The sequence below is a fragment of the Corvus hawaiiensis genome, chromosome 11, assembly GCF_020740725.1.
Source record: "Corvus hawaiiensis isolate bCorHaw1 chromosome 11, bCorHaw1.pri.cur, whole genome shotgun sequence".
Classification (NCBI taxonomy): Eukaryota; Metazoa; Chordata; class Aves; order Passeriformes; family Corvidae; genus Corvus; species Corvus hawaiiensis.
The window spans coordinates 17,982,573-18,002,024 of NC_063223.1; the positions used below are offsets into that span (position 1 = coordinate 17,982,573).

At 47.1% G+C, this 19,452-nt stretch overlaps 1 long non-coding RNA gene across 2 annotated transcripts in view; it reads left to right on the forward strand.

The window, feature by feature from the left end:
* LOC125331590 overlaps positions 1-19,452 on the forward strand; it is a 136,009-nt gene that overhangs the window by 31,232 nt on the left and 85,325 nt on the right. The window contains exons 2-3 of one of the 2 annotated variants that reach the window (XR_007206126.1): positions 1,514-1,602; positions 1,760-1,914. This is a non-coding gene — a long non-coding RNA (uncharacterized LOC125331590). The remainder of the gene's footprint in view (positions 1-1,513; positions 1,603-1,759; positions 1,915-19,452) is intronic. The other variant, XR_007206127.1, reaches the window with a different exon arrangement.

Sequence of the window (19,452 nt, forward strand, 5' to 3'; positions counted from 1 at the left end):
ACTCCCACCTACGCCTGCAGTGAACCAGGAACTGCAGCACTGGGAATGTGTCCCAAACAGCTCAGTAAGCTCTGAACAGGAAGATACAGGTATTTGCTAAAGGTCAGGGTCCTAACTCTGTCTTGAGGTAGAACTTTCCACAGAAATCCTCTGAAAACCACAGAAGTAGCATCCTTTTTAGATCTTTTACAGGAGAAGGTCCAACACCATCTATGCCAATTAAGCAGGGAGGTGAACTGCAGTAAAAGAACAGAGCAACTCAGAATACACAGCCATAACTTGCCCTGCATGGTCTGGTAGTGCCAAGGTATCCTTAGAAGTTGTTTAAGCTTCTCTGGTAGCAGACTCGTAGGAGCATTGGCACAAGGCATAACTGCAGTGCAGGTAACGTGCTTCATGCATAAATTCATCGCTGGCTACATTGTCCCTCATCAGATTTGATTAAAGTCTCTCAAACTGCCGTGAAAATGGAAAGAATGGTGCTATTAATCTCCACGGCTGCTGATTACAGAGGGCTTGTTGCGTTAGGTAGTTCAGTGGTCAGGTCAAGCTGTGGTGTCCGTATATGAAAGAGCCAGAAGTGGAAAGTGAGCCCCGTGCTGCTCCCTGGTGGCTCCCCTGCTCCGGTGGGTCTTGCAGGAGTGGTTTGACTTGTGTGCCCCATGGATGGGACATCAGGTCACAGCGAGTGACTTCCATAATAGCTACTGGTGTTGGCTGTCTTGGCAGAGAGGCCGAGACTGAGTGCACCGTGGGGAATGAGCTCCAGGCTCGCTCTAGAAGAGACCTCTTTAGTTAAAGGTCAGGGCACACAAACAGGCAGCAGTAAAGGGGGACTTTGGGATTATTTGTGGACAGACAGCTGACATATACTTGCAGAGCTGCTTATTGCGGTGTATTTCACAGGAAGTTAAAATCAGGTGTATTTTTAATGCTGAAAAAAAAAAAAAGCCAAAAGAAAGCAACAGAAAGAAAGCCTGAAATAAAAGGTTGCAAGGAATCAAATGAGCGGTTTCCAGGAGTTGTATGTCTGAGTGTTGCTTGTGGTGAAATGTAGATTGTTTTCCAAGATCACCTCTCAGCTTGTGAGCCAGCAGTGAGACCATGATCACTGGAACATCTGTACTGGCTCTGGCCAGAGACTCACCTTAACCCTTATCTGCTCCCTGGCTGGAACCAGTAGCGTGTTTAGGAGTGTAAGAGAGAAACTCTTTGTAGTATGATCCATCCTCTGGCATAACATCAGGCCCATGGTCACATCTGTTGGCATCAGCATCCTGATGTTTGTTGGTGCATCCTGTAATTGCAGTGGCTTTAGATTTGGGTTTTGGTCTGGTGGTTTGGTTCGTGGTTTTTTTTTTTTTTTTTTTTTTTTTTTTTTTGTTGTTGTTGTTTTGTTTTGTTGTTGTTGTTGTTGGTTTTGGTTTTTTTGTGGGGGTGGGGAGGTGGGTATTTCTGAGAAATACTGAACACTTTTGCTTTAATCACCTTTCTTCCCTTTTTATCTCTACAGACCTGGGTCTCCTCCCTGTGCCGCCTCTTGTCTGAGCTGAGGCATCCTCCCACATGGAGAAAGGAGCTGCGCAGGATGCACAATCACTGGTCAGTCTGTTCTTCTCTATACCTTGTCTATCCTTGCTAAGAGAGGCTGTGAGACATTCCCCTCCCTCAAGTCATGACTTAGGTGAACCACAGGATCATTTTCTCATGGTGGCTTTGAAAAAGGAAGGCTTTACCTTCCTTTGCTTCGGCCTTTCAGTGATCCTTTGAGATCCTACATGTGTTTGTGACCATTCCTGAGCCCCAAGCTGGAACTTCTAAAGCACTACCAGCAGCAACCCCAAGCAAAATAATGGATGACTGTGAGCCGCAGGAAGCACCGTGTGCTCACAGAGTGGAGAACTGCAAGTGCAGGTAAGCTTAGAACAGTTCTGATTTTATACTTTGCCAGTGTATTGTTTAAGCTCTTGGAGCATGCAGCACATCTGCTTGGTCAGCCTTGGAAGTTGCCTGACTCCAGCAATCAAGACAAGCCGACCAAAGAATTCCCAAATTCTTGGTCATATTTGAGAACTCCCTGAGCTCCTGGCTGGTTTACATGGCTGCTGTGCTAGGAAGGAAGAGGAAGCATTGGTTTGAGCCGTAGATTGCAAGTGTTTCAGAGCGGCCTTGTTGACACCTGGGTGTGGAACAGCCATGTGTCAGGCACTGGGGCTGTACCAGCGATGTAATCTGGCCCTGGGATTATTCTGCGTACATCCCCTGCTCCTTTTGTGGTTTTGAATTTCCCTAAAAAGGTTTTTTCCTAAACGTAGGCAGTGAAGATTAAATCCCCATTTCCTGCATTTTTATTCCATTTTGATGGTACTGTCTCACTGAGAAAACGACTTTGATCATGAATTACCATGTTCTCATTGGTCCACTCTTCCCCTTTTTGCCTGGAGACCTCTGTTCCCTTTGGTATGTGTTTTGATATGAAACTCTTGGGCAGCATGTGTGTTACATGGGCATGTGCTACGTATAGACTACACAGCTGCTTCTTCACTGAGAGTAAGTTTGTTCATCAGAGCTGTAGTAAGAGCTCCATTTCCAGTTTTTGCTTTTATTTAAGTAAGTTTCTTTTATTTACCTAAATACAAGCCATCTTCCCACTCCTGGCAATTTCCACTATTCCACTCGTATAGGGCTGCATTTGTTCAGACCAACCTTGCTGGTCAGGGTACTCTATCCATTTTTATTCAGTAGCAGAGTTAAGTTAGTGACTCTGAACCCTCCTCCCGAGGCAGATAACACACCATGTGGGTGACACATTCACATCTATCCCTTGGATTTACATGTCTCTCCTCTATGGAGGTGAGCTACTTTGTCAGAAAATTTTAAAAAAGACAGAAGTTTAAATAGAAATGTATTCTTTTAGGTATTGAGGCAATATCCATGGAATTAAAATGGTTGAAAACTTAAAGTGGACTTAGGGAGATAGCAGCAGTATCCCCCTGGGCTGTATGCAAGAGGAGCTGTTGCTTTTGGGGAAGAAGAGGAGAAAGGAGTGCTGAGGTGTTTAGATGACTGCTCGGTTTTGCTTTGTCACAGAAATAGGGATGGTGTAAAGGGCAGGGTGGGGGGCAGAACAACTTTAATGTTTGGGCATGGGAAGGGAGAAATAACTGTAGTGCTGTAAATATTGCAGCTGACACAGCAGAGACCCATTTGGCTTGGAATATAGGGCAATCAATGCAGTCAGGTGATTCAGGGGTGTTGTGCATAAGTCTGCCAGGTAGTCAGGCGAGAGCCGATCAGGAAATAATTATGGCTGATAAGGGGAGCTTGTAAGGAGGCCAGCACCTTCTGTGACCATGAAAGGTGTTAATGATTAACTGTTATGGAAAAGCTGGAAGCACATTCTCCCCTCCTTCGAAGTCACACCCGACTGCTCTCCTGCATCATTGACTTGAGAGCTGCCCTGCGAATGCAGCTGGGCGTGAACCAGCTTTAATTCAGGGCAGCAGGATGTGAATGGGGAAGCCGGGTGCTTCCGACAAGGGCACGATTGGCACCCTGCTGTGTCTATCCAGGTGCCTGGATCTCTGGCGTTAATTCCTGGGGAAATCCATACTGCTCCTGGGGAAAGTGGGCAAGATTGCAGTCGTTGCAAATGAAACCCCACCCCGGCAACGCGCTCGTGTGGGTGGGTGAGTGACAGAAGGCTGTGTGGCTTTAAAATTTGGGGTGAAGATGCAAGAGGGAGGAGAGGGAAAATCCTCTGTACTTTGAGTAGATGCAGCAGTGTATGACTCAGGTGCTTCAGGACAGGTTCACCAACACACAGAGTGCAGCTTCCCAGGACCAGGTCAGGATGAGGTGCTGTAACTACAGGCTTGCACCTTGCAGCACTGCTGCGGGAACATGAAAAGGCCACAAACCCTGTTAGCGGTGTATGATGGTGCTCAGGATGAAGGAGATGAGATTTGTATGTCCTGGCTCTGTACATTCCTGGGGCTGGCCAAAGAGATGCAAGGATAGGGACCACACAGCAAGCTGGCCATGCCTCTAGTTTGGATCAGCCCTTTGCAGCTGGGAACTGTGGTGAAAAACGGCATCCTCTGAGTGATGGCTGCTCCTTCTGTCCACAGATCTGCCTGGAAAAGTGAGGGCAGAGCCATGCCTGGTGCTTGGCGGGCACCAAACTCTACAGTCTGGAGATTCACTCCGTGCAGGGAACTGGCCTGGAATGTTAAGGCATTGGTGTTATTAAATATAGGCAGTGGGGATGGGGCCAGAGCTGTAGTTTGGATCTTGAATAGACTTTCCTTTGTAACCTTTCTGTACAGCTCTTAGAGTGATTGCTAACGGATTTTACTTGATTAATGCCAGCTAATTAATTTTTATTAATTAGGTCACATTTAGTGGTTCGTGTCCTGGTTTCAGCTGGGGGAGAGCTCATTTTCTTCCTAGTAGCTTGTATGGTGTTGTGCTTTGGAATTAGAAGGAGAATAATCTTGATAATAAGAAAGATGGAGAGGCAATATTTACAAGAGCATGTAGTGACAACAACGGGGGAATGGCTTTTTTTTCCCCTAATTCTTTCCCCCATCCCACTGTGGGGGGAGTGAGTGAGAAGCTGTGTGGTGCTCAGCTGCCTGCTGGGTTAACCCACAACAGGCCCAGCTATAAACCTCCGCACAGTCCACCAGCAATCAACACAAATTTCCCCTGCTCAGATCTGCCCCTAGCAAAACAAGGTGCTGCCAACCCTACAGACCCACCGTGCTGGACCCACAGGGCATGTAAAGATGTGTTGTCAGGCCAGGGGCCCTGGGGCAGATCCACGGGCTGTTGTTGGGACTGTTGTTGCTGTATGTGTTGGAAAACCTTGGGCAAGATCCAGACTCCATCATCATTTCTGAGAAAATTACGTCATTAATGTAGCGTCATAATCGATAGGCCATGGCCCTGATTCAGCAGGACGCTTAAGTGCATGGCTAATATCCATCACACAGTCTGCTACCTTGATGGGCTGCTGGTTTTTCGGGGTTTTTTTTGCATTTAAAACTGGATTTGTGCTAAACGGAGGCGTCTGTGCCTACAAGGAGCTCCAGCCATGTCCTGACCAAGAGGTGCCATGTGCTCACAGTGTAGATGGGGTCTCAGGGCTGGGAGATGCCACTGTGAGGAGAACAAAAAGCTGAAGGAAGCCCAGAAAAGGGAGAGTCTGTTACCAAATGGTGCATTTGACCTTTTGTGGCCCTCCTTCCCCACACAGAAGGCTGACGCAGAGATCGCAGATTATGGAGTGAAAGGTGTGAATCTGGCTAAATTGCATTTGGCTGTCCTTAATGCTGGAAGAGCACACAGAGTCCAGGAGGCACAGGGAGAGAGAACCTGCTTAAATGGGCAAAAAAGTGATTGGGGATTTCTTACAATCCATACTGGAGGGAAGTAGGAGCTCAGAGTTATTTTCCATGTAGAGTTAAATGAATCCTTACAAGGCCCTATTCGATTTCCTTTTTCTTAACATTTTTATTTTAAAAAAAGAAATCTGTACTTTTAAAAGTGTTGTTTTTTTTTTTTTTTAAGATGATTTAGGAACAATTGTGAAGCAATCGTTCATTAGGCTTGTAGCTGGGTTTCACTTATTTTTAATTCTCTTCAGCTTGGATAGCTTTTAATCAGTTTAATACTTACCCTCACATTTCACTAATTGTTATTTATTCCATTAAATTATACATCTTACAAGCATTTGTTGCCCCTCACAGATCTCATGTAATGACCCCTAGAAGGCTGAGTAAATGAAGGCAGAGAGTTTCAAACCACCTTGAGAACAGCTTCCTGTGAGCTGTGGCTCACCTTAGCCTGAGCCATAGATCAGAAGTGGTCTGATTTATGCACCCATCAGAGCGCTCAGCAGTGGTTTGGGGTGTGTTTATTATTGCAGCACCAGGTGCAGAACAGTGGGAAGCCAAGGTCACCCCCCCACACACACAGCCATGTCTGGCCATGGGCTGTCCCTCTGTGGGATGTAGCAGGGGCACAAACTTTCTCAGGTCATGGATTTTTTTAGCAGAAGAGCAGCAAGGGTTGGTGGGTAGAGAGTGATGAATGGAGCGGAGCAGAGAGCCAGGGTTCAGCCTCAGCACAGGGATGGTGCAGTCCTGTGAGACAACCAGGTGGTTTTTGGGTCTTGGCAATAAAGTCAGAGCTTGGTCAGGAATCATGGGCCCACCTCTGTCCTCCTTTCATTGCTGTGACCTGCTTTGATCAGGGCCTGACAGCTGAGAGGAGTCCATGGAGAGGTCAGCACCGACTCTGCCACAGAGCTTCAAGCCTTGGCCTCTCTGCTGAGCCTCTCCAAGGAGCTGCAGTGCTGACCACATTTCTGAGAGCTGCTAAAGGCACTGTTTCCATCCCATCCTCACACCATCACCGTCCCTGCTCAGCAGTGCAGTCTCCCTGGTTACCTGACAGAAGAGCTGGGACAGGCATGGCACGATTTCCCCTTATGTTCTTTGAGCCTGGCTTAGTGTTCAGTTTTTAACGTGACAAAAAGCTATTTTGCAGAGTCTTTTCTAATGGTCCTAATTTTTAAAGGAGCTGAGTCTCTGGCATGCAAGTGGATCATAACATTAGTCTGTTTAGCACTGCCCCCTTTTTAAAGGCAAAGCAGACTTGTTTCAGCTCCATAGGTGAAATCCACAAGATCCTTAGTGGGGGTCGTCCAGACCAACCCTCAATAAACAGGGTTGACTTGATCTTCCTGTCAGGTTGGTGGCCACATTGCATTCCCCTAGCAGAACTCAGCTAGTGAAAATCTCCAAAGTGAATCTGTGATGTTAGAATAGATTATAGGGCTCTAGCTGGAAGCCAGCCAGGAAGCTGTGAGATGCTCCCATACTCCTACAACACGACAGCAGCAAGCAGACCACACTGCCTGCGTGTGCTGCTGAAAAGACATTTATGGCTTCAGTGAATCATTCCACCCAGGCATGGCTTGTCTTCAGCGCACCCAAAGCTGGGGCTTGGAGATTTTTAAGCAGCTTCTCTTCAGCTCCCAGCTGTGACCATCCAATTGCTTGTAAGGACTGATGAAAATGCGAGACAGCAGGAGCTGTAGATGAAGCACTCGTGGAACAGCTTTGACAGAGCTTGTCTTGAGCTGAACCACTTTACGGTCCTGATCTGATCCTGGCTTGGACTAGTATGGGACTTACCCCTGCCCAGCTTTCCGCTGCCATTGCTCAAGGAAGAGTGATCTGCTTAACACCAAACCCTCCTTCCTTTCCCAGTTAAACTGGCTGTTCTAAGGATTAACAATGCAGAGCTCACATCCCCTTGAATTTCACTGAGTCTAAGGGTCTCCCTTTAGCCTGTAAAAAACCAAATTAAACCCCAAAAAGCCATCCTGTCCTGGGGCTGTCTGTTCTTTGCCCCTGCCACCCACTGCTTCCCACACAGTGCCTGCAGAGCCGGCACAGCTGGAGCAATCTCAGTTCCTCTCTTGTGGGAAGGCAGCTGGCAAGTGTTTCCCTGGGGGAACTACACATGGTCATTTTGCTCTTAGCTGGAGTTGGTGGCTGAGCTAAAACCAAGTGATTCAGAGTTTGAAGAGTGAATCAGAGTCAGGCTCTGGGAGGAGTTTCCCTAACTCTGCACTCAGCTAAATCCAAGGACATTGCTCTGGCAATTTTATCTCCATTGGTTCATCTCAGGAAGTGGTCAGACACGGTGTGATGTATCCTGAGATAAATGCTTTAGTGTAAATGTAGCCAAGTTTGCTACTGTCCCAGTACCTTGGCTGCTATATGCCACTATCCTGCAATTCCAGTGGCCTTGGGGTCCCTCCACTGCCTAACACAAGTCTAGAAATACACCTAAGTTGGCAATTGGATTTAGAAGCTGAAACCAATCCTCTGCTGGTTTTTATTTGGCTGGACATCCCTGCAGAAGCAGCAAAGAATTAGAGGAAAGTGACCCCTCCTGGGCTCTGGGGGCTTAGGTCACCAGGCTGAAGTTTGGACAGCACCAGAAGGAACTGAAGGGCTCAGAGCATCATGTCACAGCTGGACAGGGCTCATGTGGACCTTGCTGGGTTTGATGGTCTGTGCTGGGGCACAGCTGTGTCATGGCTGGCACCAGCTGCTGGGCAGTTGTAAACCCAAAACTAGAAAAGCACCATAGAGCCAGGAGGGCTTTTTCAGCCCTCTCAGCATTCCCTCCTTCACAGTGTGGAGGCACAAGCCAAGACCAGCCAGGAGAGACTGGTTCTGTAGTAAAGAGGAAATGCTTTGTCTTTGAGCCTGACAGCTTTCACATTGCTGGAATTTGCCTTAAAATGGGGAAAAAGGTTTTCTCTGGAATAATGTTTTCTTAGACTTGGTTCAGTATGCCTACAGCTCAGAACAAATCTGTTTGGTTTTATTTGGCAGAGAAGTTAGGGGAGCCTGGCATGGCTGGACATGAAGTTATGCATTTGTGGTGTGTATGAATTCTCTTGTGAACGTATGGAAAACATGTATCATTGTCTCAATACCTAGTGCTGGAAATAGTGCAAATAAATGACTGTGAGTCAGAAGAAGGTGAATCAGTGTAAGGTAGCTCTACTGCCAGTCATTTATGAGCACAAACATGATATGGGCAATGATCTATCTATTCAGAGCAGACCTTTGAGCATTGAAGCCCAGGGTTTTCAAAGGAGCCCATCAGAATTAGGTGCCTAAGTCCTTCTGCTATCAGTGGGAGGTGGGTATGTACTTCCTTTAAATACTCAGTTTAGCAGAATACCTAAGTAACTTTAATTAAATATTTAAATTTAAGAGAGCAGTGTGTCCCCTGAGTGCTGGGGCAGCACATTCCTAGCAAGAGGCACAGATTGCCTCTAGACACAGACCTATAGCCTGAACCAGCCCCCGATAATGCCCACTTCAGTCCTCTGCTCATGCTGGAGCAGGACTTAAGATGCTCACCATGTGAGAGGTCAGATAGGCTCAGGATGGTTTCTGTTTGCTGTGCTGATGTGTGAGGTGACTCTTGTTTACCCAGCAGTAAAGCTGCACGTTTCTCAAAGGTGAGATGCTCACCCAGACGCTGATGTTCCAGCAGAGGTGCTGTGGTGTCCCTGAGTGTAGGACCACTGTGTGAAAAAAAGGAACACACTCCCGGTTCTAAAGTGATTTCAGCTTTTATTATGTGGCCTAAAGCATAGGGGTCCGTGGGTAGAGCGCACGCCAATGGGCCGGGGAAGCAGAGCAGGAGGGCTCCCAGACAGCGACGAGTGTGGGTGCTGCAGAGCTGGTGCTGGATCTTCTTCTTCAGAGCAGGGATGTTCCCGTTCAAGGTCGAGCAGCACGCCTCACTGACCTGGATGCTCCCTTTTTATACTGTTTTTTGTCCCTTTGGATTGGTCTCTGTTTGGATCCTTCATTTGCATGAAGGTTAAGGCGCTGATTGGTTCTTAAGGGTTTCGTCCAGGCTGGCTCGTTGCTTGGGGGGGGGGGGGTGCACTTTATTTAGGTGTAACACAGTACCCCTTTTATAATATAATAACCAAACCTTTTAACAGTACATGCATTATTAACATAACAATTATTAACTATTTAACAATACTACTATTAACAGTATAACAGTTTCTAACCTATTTTTGACAACTGGGAATCTCTGCAGTCTATTGATTTCCTCCCCCTTCACTTCTGTGTTCCCATGGGCAGTGTGCATGGACTGGTGCTGTGGATGTCAGCAAGACAAGAGTTAAATGCAGCTGTCATACCTTTGAAAGCATAGTGGGGGATGTAGCTCTGATCTTGTAAAGGATCCTGTTTTCTTGCTGGCAGCACAGCCTGCTCCAATTAGAACACAAGGGCTGAAACAAGGCCTGGACTCTGTCTGTCCCCTACTGTGGTGGTGGCACTGTCACTGCTTTTTGTGGTAAGTAGGGCAATTTCAGTGCCAGTCACCTCTCTGAATGCAGCCTTGCAAAGACATGTGCAAAGTCATTGATTTTTCTTTAGCCTCAACGTGTTTTCCCTCTGTGAGATCACGGAGCTGGCAGGACAGCTCTGCCTGCAGAGGATTTGCTTCCACTTGGGCCCTAGCCAGGCAAGACAGGAATCCTAAGTGCCGCTTTATGGCTCATCTAGAGCAGCCAAGCTTGGTGCTTTCTTCTCCAGTTCAACCTCTCAGCACAGAATGGTCCTGGGGAATTGTTGGCTATTTTTCCCTCTTATGTGGGTTCGCCCAGGGCAAGCAAAGGAGGAATGGAAGCATCTTCCTCACGTGGGTGTGGTGGTCATGTCTTGAAGGCCTGGCAAAGGCTGTTGCACGAGGCAGCGCAGACACACAAGCAGCAGAGGCAGGAGAATTACCTGGGATGCTGCACTGTCTGCAACCAAAGTGTTTTCATACAGTTCTGGTGGGCCAGGAATCAAGGTGAGGGAGTTGAAGTGAGGTAAGGTCACAGTAGAAGTGAGAAACAGGCTTGGGAACTCAGTCAAATTCCCAAATGGCAAGGCTCCCCAGAGTTGCAAGGTCTTCCTGTGCTGCTACTATGTTTGTTCAGGAGCTTTTCAGTCCAATAATAATGTCTCTGTAGGTGACAGCCCTTGATGAGACCCTCTGACAGACTTGTGAAGGCCATGCCTGGAAGCCACGTACAAATCTAACCTCCCTTGGTGATAGGCTGTGCATTAGGGAATTGTACTGAAGGATTACTGGCTCCAAAGGCTGCTGGAGGGTGCCAGGAGCTTATTGTTGAGGAGAAACCACAGCCTGACCTGAAATTCCTGCTCAGGAACCACTTGTTGCCCTAGGAAGTAGGCAGGACCTTACTGAGGTCCTATGCTGTGTTACACAAAGTCATCCAATGCATCTTCCAAAATGAAGACTTCTGGTTGCTATCAGGGGATGAAGCCCAGCCTGCCCAGTCTCCTGGCTCTGCTTGTTTCCCAGCTGAGAGACCTATGCCCAGATATGCCATCAAATTCCTGCATGGTTTGTGGTTCCCAGTTTGGGAATTCAGTGTCTAGAATGGAACAAGCAGCTTATTTGAAATCCCTACACACCACTCTGTAATTAAGAATAAGAGAGAGAATTGCTATTAATTAGCTTTCATTGACCCACTTTTGACCCTCCAAATGCCATTGCAGTGCACTAGGTCTCTGTCAGCTTCTACTCTGGGGAGAGATTAATCTTCATTACTGTTTTGCATTAGGCTGGCTCTCTTTGTTAGTTTCTCATTAATGTTCTGGTGGGTTGGTGCTGCCAATGGAGAAGAAACATTCACACAGAGCAATGTTAGGAAATGAAACCATTTCCTAAGGCACAGTAGTGGCCTATGGCATTGCTGCCAGACATCATGGCCCTGGCCATTGCAGGTGGACTGGTAGCAGCAAATGATCGTCATGGATAGCACAGCAGGTCATGTTAAACCATGTGGGGTTTGATCCTCTCCTCACACAGACTGGTGCTTCCCTTGATTGTCTCATCCACATCTTGCTTCAAGTCTCCAGAGTTTCTGGGTCCTGCTATGGCTGAGTTCACACTCTCTGTTCTGTTCATCGCAGAGCAGCGCCTGCTGAGCCCCATGGAAGGATGCAGCTGTAACACTGGGGATTTACTGAGGTACAAGCCTGGCTTTCTACCTGGGATGAGAGGGGAGGGATCCAGTGAAAGTTCCCTCACAGATATTTTACCAAAGTATGGAGCAAATGGAGATCCTCCAGCCTTAAACATAAATTCCAGCTGATGTTTACCAAAAGAAAGATCAGCACCAGGAATTCATATTGTTTTGCTGCTCTGTGACTTCGCTATGGTATCTAAATGGGGATAAGGGCTTTAGTTAGTTTCCCTTTACCACCCTCGTATGGAATTGGAGAAGTTTGCTTCGCTGTTGTCCGTGTTGTGGTCCTGCCATGACAACAACACAGCTAACAAGGAATAATGGGATGGTATTTGTTGTGAGTCCCAGCCACAGGTCACAGAGAACTGCTGCTCCCCTCAAGGAGTGACCCTCACAGTCCATTCTGTGAGGGATAAAATGAATCATTTCCGGTGACTTTCTGGGAAGTGGTGAATGAATCAATGGGAAAGCCAAGAGGGCAGCTCTCCTGGCTCCTGGGGCTGTCTGGTGTACTCAGCTCTGCACCTTGTGGAGCAGAGCACATTGCTGGTGTCACCTGGAAGTGGCGTGACAGATGTAGAAGTGCAGCCTGCTGTTCTCTCACAGCTACTTCAGAATCCCACAAATCATTATCTAGGAATGATTCATTTCTGTACAAGTGCTGCAAATGAGATATGTATCAGTGTTACAGCAGTCTGTTGCAACATCACACTGAGTTTCATTGAAAACCAAGGTCTTGGATCAAGGAAATATCTCTTTTCAGCAGCACATGGCAGTTCCTGAAACAGTCTGGTAAATGCAGTCCTTGAATGTTCTGAAATTCAAAGAGAAATAGAAAAAGAAAATATATGTTTGAAAAAGAAACTAACCATTGCTTTTAGATTTCTTGCATATACATTTGGGATACTTGGGATTGTTACTAATATTGCAGAGGCTGCCATGCAAATTTGGGTGTGGGTTGAAAGTGTCAGTGGCTAGCTAAATTAGGAAACACATGGTAGAATAGAATAGACTATTTCATTTGGAAGGGACCTACAGTGATTGTGCAGTCCAACGGCCTGACTGATCCAGGGCTGACCAAAAGTTAAAGTGTGTTACATGCATTGTCCAAATGCCTCTTAAACACTGACAGTCTTGGGGAACTGTCCACTGGGAATCATGTTTCAGTGTTTGACTCAGTAAAGAAATGCTGCCCAATGCCCAGTCTAAACCTCCCCTGATGCAGCTTTGAACCATTCCTACGTGTCCTAGCACTGAATACCAGGGAGATCAGCACTTTCCTCTGGAAGCTGCAGGGAGCAATGAGGTCACCCCCCATCCTCTTTTTCTCCAAATTGGGCAAACCCAGAGTCCTGAGCTGCTCTGCACAGGCAATTCCTTCAGCCCTTTCACCAGCTCTGTTGCCCTCCTCTGGACACATTCAAGGATCTGCACAATTCTTCTTAAATTGTGGGGCCCAGAACTTCGCACAGTAGATCTGCCTCACCCAATGGCTTTGGGATGTGGTAGCCCTGTTCCACAGATTGGACCAGAAAAGAGAACCTCCCTGCTTTTCATGGGATCAGGCAGAGCTGTGAGGTGGAGCTGAGGATCTGTGTGGGTGGAAAGTGTGAGTGGGTCTACCTTTGTCAGCCAGGGCTCTGGTGCTGGGTACAGGAAAGTGCTTGGGATTGGGACTTTTTGTTTTTGGCAGCAAGGGCAGCCTGGTCAGCACCCCAGGTAGGTACTCAAATACAGGCTCATTTCCATTCAGGGACCAGAATGAAGTTAAGCTGTAAGGTGCCCATGGATCTTGTTTATGTGCTTGGGAATATGAGAGTCCTCAAAATACAGTCAATCCCTTCCCAAATCTTGGAGAGAGTAACATCAACACCAGTCAGACCGGGGTAATGTGAGAAAGTCAGGAAGGAACTGGATGTGATGCTTTAAATGTGTCTCAGTGTTAGTGGTGATAATTTGTTTCTGGTGGAACAAGAGCCTGGAAAGCCAGGAAGAAGCAGGTTGGGAGGAAATGTAGGAACTCTTAGGTCAGCTGGCCCGAGAAAGTTCAAAAATACGACAAGTGCCTGTGTAGTTGTGGCACATATTACCTGTGAGGGAACCTGGATGGAACTCTATCAGTTTCAAGCTATTTCCTCCTTCCTTCACCTACCTGGAGTGCCCCGGGGCTTTGCAGTTGCTCTGTAAGGTGATTGTTGGTGCAGGCACTTGGGACTTTTCAGGGTGTGCAAACACAATCTTCAAACCTGTTGCTTGGATTCAAAGTTTCGATGTTTGGACACATCAGGTATGTGGTATGTTCCTAATCTCCAAGTGGATGAGGGTAGCTCTGATGATCAGGTTGGAGAGGTAAATACTCACCACTACATATTTCAATGTTACTTTGAACAAAGGGCTGAAAAATGTGATCCATTGTCTCAGCAAACATTCTTGCCAGGGAACATATTTGCTAGATTGTTGGCGAAAGCAAGATCTGAAGGGACGTGAACTCACTCCAGGGTAATTTTGTTTACACATTTCAAATACACGATTGCAAATAATTTTGGTTTCTGCTCTCTGTGCCCCTGTGGAAGCAGTGCACTGGGGAGGAGCTTCCTGCCAAACTCCAAGAAAACTTTATTTCTGTCTTAGCATGAGCTGAAGGCCTGGACTTACTCAAACTGGGGCTGGGGAGACAGGGCCTTTTGCCTATGGAAAATGGAGCTTTTCCAGTGCTAGCCTGCTGCCCAGGACTCATAATGGGAAGTTTGAAGGTGTGAAGCAGTGCAGCACCATGGCAACTGCAGCTGACCAGAGGTTCCCCCAGAATTCCCACTGAGAGCTGCAGCAGTATTTCAAACTACCAGTAAGAGTATCCTTCATCAAACCTGGCCAGTTTTGGTAACTGCAAGTATTTTCCCATTAAAAGGGAACCTTCACCCTAATCAGATAACAGTTGCAACATAAAAAAAAAAAAAATCCCTCCACAAGATGAAATACGCAGCTGGAAATACGCAACTTTCTACAAGGGGTAGAAACAGCACTGGCAGAGGAGCAGCTGGAATAAGGACTTGTCAGGTGGGGGGTGTTGAGATCCAGGGTGTAGCTGTGGAAGGAGGGGAACCACTGCATCTCCCTGCTGCAGCAGCTGAAGATGAGGTAAATGCAGCGTGTGCCAGAAATGTCTAGACAAGGTGGAAAGCTTATTACAAGTATTGGGGAGGTAAAAAAAGAAAGAGAGAGAGGAAGAAGAAAGAAGAGAAACAAAGAGCCAGTAGATTGCATGATTATACGCTGCCTAAAGGAGACAGGTTGAGATTATATAATTCTCTGGGGAGACTCTTCTTGAAACAATTATGTGTTCAACTGGGTGCACTATGTTAGGGTTTTTAAATTAAAAAAATAAAAGAGGCTGAATGCTCAAGAAAGTGTGGAGGAGGTAGTGAAGTGCTGAGCCGAAAATCTTTTTTTAAATCTTTATATGTACTGCATAGTGGGGGAGAAAGAGGCAGCAGAGAAAAGGATGCTTTTGACACACGTCAGAGATATCACCAGCTCCAGTGACAATTTTAAGGAAATTAAATGGAAATTAAAGGGAAGCATTTTAGAGCAGAAGTCCCAAAAGCACTTAAAAATATGGAACATCAGAAAAGCTCAGCATCTGCCAGCAGTGGGGGATCAGCTCCTTTCATGGCCGGCATGCAAAGCTCAGTGGGCCAAGCCTGAGTCAGCTCTGAGACACCAGGACTCAGCCTGATGCACATCAAAAGCTGTGCCAGAGTGCAGGAGAACCTCCAGGGCAGACAGCTCCTTCCAACAGGGAAAAGCTCTGAAATCCCAGCATCTAGAGAAAAAAGGGGAAGAATTGGGACACCTTGACTTCCTTATTTCAGTTTCTCACGGTCTCACAAAGCCCAGTGTTGGGTGTGCCCAGTGGTCCTCCACTAAAACTCAGCTGTCACTTGGCTGTCATTCCTTGGCCATGGCACCATGTGGCCTCTTTTTGTCCAGGGCAGTGCTTTCATTCATTTCTCTGCCTCACTCATTTCAGTCTCTCTCTGTCTCATGGGTATTTTCATCCTTCTCAGTTCTGCCATGCCAGTGACAGAGGCAGGTGTGATATGACACCCCTTTGAGTTCCTTTGGACTCCCACCGTGCATGTGATCCCAAAAAACAGGCAGCCCCTGTAGCCTGACACAGAGAGGATGCACAGAGATGCATACCAGCATCTAAGCAGGAAAACAATGTGTGTTCTGTAACAAAGCAGAGGGAAAGACACCAGTGTGTTTTCATTTCCTCAGAAACACATCCCAAGAAAACCCCCACAAGAGGGTGAGTCATCCATAGAGGACGTTGGCCTCTCTGAGTTGCAGCTGCTAGTTTTTAATTATGTAATTTTAATTAACCAGTGAAATAAAAGAAGGAAGGAATGACTGGATAGGATGCTTCTCATTGTCTCTCTGTAGGACTCTCCCTTTTCCAACATGGATGCAGGAGATTGGCTGTTGGATCTGAGGTCTTTAAGCTATGAGCTGGTCATGCACATGTGAAGTTTTTTCAAACACATTTCCAAGCTTCAGGTACAGCTTTGTGGGATCATACAAGATCATATATTTGGTGAAAACTGTGAGAAAATAATATTCTCTCTTTTTATGTAAGTACTTTAACATTAGTCAGTATCCTTCTGCTGAAAGCAACCCAAAACTGGGAGGAGTGGCTGATACGTTAGAGGGTTGTGCTGTCATCCAGAGGGATCTGGACAGGCTGGAGAAATGGGCCGACAAGAGCCTGATGCACTTCAACAAGGGGAAGTATGAAGTCCTGTCCTTGGGGAGGAACATCCCCAGGTACTGGTACAGGCTGGGTGCTTCCCAGCTGCAGCAGCTGTGCACAGGACGGACTTGGGGGCCCTGATGGACACCAGGCTGTCCAAGAGCCAGCCATGTGCCCTCATTGCAGAGCGGGCACCTGACAGCCTGGGCTGCTTTAGGCAGAGCAGTGCTGGCAGGGGAGAGGGTGATCCTTCCCCTCCATTCAGCACTGGTGAGCCAAATCTGAGGTGCTGTGTCCAGTGCTGGCTCCCCAGTGTACAAGAGATGTGGACATAGAGGAATGAGTTAAAGGCAGGGTCAAGATTGAGGGGTGGGAGTATTTAGTGTGTGAGGAGAGGCTGAGACCGCTGGAGTTGTTTGGTCTAGAAAAGGGAAGGCTCAGAGGAGGATCCTGTCAAAGGACACAAACTGAAATGCAGAAAATTTTATTTAAATATAAGGAAAACCTCACTGAGAGGGTGGTCAGACATGGGAACAGGCTGTCCAGAGCAGTAGTAGTATTTCTACCCTTGGAGAGGCACTCACAACCTGACTGGACATGATCCTGAGCCGCCTGCCCTCTGTGACCCTGCTCTGAGCAGGACGTTTGTGCTGGATGATCTACGGAGCACCCTTCTGATCTCAGAGATTCTGGGACTTTGCTCCTGGTTGTTATGAATTATTCAGTTGTCAGTGAGTCAAGATGATCCAGTGAAGAACTGAAGCAATTCTGTGTTTAACATGAAGCTTCCACTGGGCTGGGGAGGGATTAGCTGAGCCAGACCACCAGTCTGTTGACTGGATGATCCCTCTTCCATTTCTCCTCTGGGCTGGTTGGGACTAAAGTGGTACCTCAGGTAATGGACAAGAATGGAAACCACCCTTGAAACCTCTTGTGTCTGGAATGCACTTCTGCATGGATTTCCCTGGTCTGTTCTCTTGTGTCATTGGAGCTACTCCTGTACTTTGCATGTGATATTGGATCAGGTTCTGCTTTTTCCCTTTATTGGTGTTCACAGTGAATCAGAATGGCAACCTCTTGCCCTGTTGGGGTTGTCTTTGTAGATTTAGACTTTTAATCTCCATCTGAAGGTGCTAAATATTTAGACTGAAACACAGGGAAATGCTGGTACCCTCACAGCCGTGTTAATCAGGGTGTAAAAAGGTGCCAGAATGACCTTGCTGTCTGACCTACTGCTGTTATTTCTGATGGCACTAACAGTGCTGTCAGAGAAAACCAGAGCAAGGGGAAAAGGCATTCAGTCTAGAAAGAAAATTGTGATGGCCAGAGATGATGGGACAGGAGTGACTGAGGTTCCTCCAGAACATCTCCTAACCTGTTCTGCTGCCTCATTTGCCACCTTGGTGGGGTGTCAGGCAGGACCTGGACATTAATGAACACGAGGAAGCTTGAATGTGGCAACTGTTAATTGCAGACAACTGTGGGAGTGATGATGCCAAGATTGTCACTGTAATGCCAAAAAGATCCAACCGGAGTGCTTAAAATTCAGTCATGTAGGATTGTATTTAGAACCTGTTCTCACCTCTCACGGTGGCTCTACGCAAATCCTGCTGGATTATCATCACTCTTCAAAGCCAAGGACACATCTGACGTTCCTAAATTCGGGTAGAATTTTAGACTTTTTTTCTCTCCAAGCACCGGTTGTCTCCGGCTGATGCTTTTGTGCGCTGGGGTCCCATCTTACACGAGGGTGTTGGAGATCCTCTGGAGTGTGCCCAGACTCTGCTTCCCAGTGCTGAATGGCCTTGCAGGTGACACCACCCCTGCCTGGCAGGGAAGGTGCAGGGAGGTGGTGGAAAGAGAGACAACCTCTTCTGCCACCAAGCATAGCTGGGGAAAGCTCTGTTTGCTCTGTCTTGTGCTTTGAAATGTCTGCTCAGGGCAACACTGATTCCAGAAAAGGCTGTTCCCTTGGATGGGAGTAAATCAGTGCACAAAAATCCCTCCCTTCCAGCTGACACCATGTACCATGTTTTTATGCTCCTGTTGGCCTCAATGTTTTATGTACAGTCCCTGAATAATATTTGCAAAAGGTAGAATTGCACCAATTATCTCTTCCTTCAAAGTGTTTCCCTGCTTCTGCAGGAGCTGATGCTGGGCTGTAGAAGATAATAGATGGACCAGGGGGAAACCTGGCCCAATGACTTCATCAGCCTTGCATTGAGTTAATCCTCAGAGGACTTGAAGGGAAATGTGAAGTGGTGCCAAGACTTGGGGTCAGAGCGAAGCTTGAGGGATGAGTCCAGCTCTTTCCTGAATCAACTACCCTCTGATAAACCTGCACGTGAGTCCAAGTACTTTAAATATTGCTCAAGAAGAGGCAGTACTGCAGAGGTGTGTCCAATACACACAACATGTCCATGGGGTGGATGCAGAGGTGCTCAGGGAATGCCAGGCTCCTCCCAGAGTAACCACAGGCCATGAGAAGAGCCCTTGTCCTCACTCAAGGAGTGGCTTGTTACTGGAGAAGGAGATCAAGGAGCAAGTTGTTACTCGAGGAGGAGACCATGAAGTGTTTGTGAGGGTTAAAAGTGGAATGGAAGTCAGGGCTGGCCCCACTGACTGAAGTGTTGGGTTTGAGATAAGCAGATGTCAAACCTCCCTCTCAACTGCGCCATCCAGAAACAAAATGCTGGGGTTTTCCCCCATTATTTTAGCCAGTGACCCTTGATTTTCCATCAGGGTCATGTTACATCAGCAGTCAAAGGGCGCTGCAAGTATCTGGAACCACAGCCTGCAAGCCTGCCCCTGCCAGGAGCATCCTGCTCTGAGGCAGCCAGGGTCTCCCCAGAATCTCCTGGTGGCTGCTCATGGACAGGAGGGGTCATATAAGCACCCAGTCTTAGCATAACTTTCAACTCTTTGGGTGCAAAAGGTACCTCTTAAAAGAGGGTTAACAGCTGCATTTTCTCTTTTCTGAAGGTTTTGGAGAGTTCTGGGTTTTGGGTTGCTTTTTTTGTTTGGTTTTTTTTTTTTTTGTAAAGCAAAGAAACCCCCAAGGCTGAATTTCAGGTGAAGAGCATTGCAAAAATAA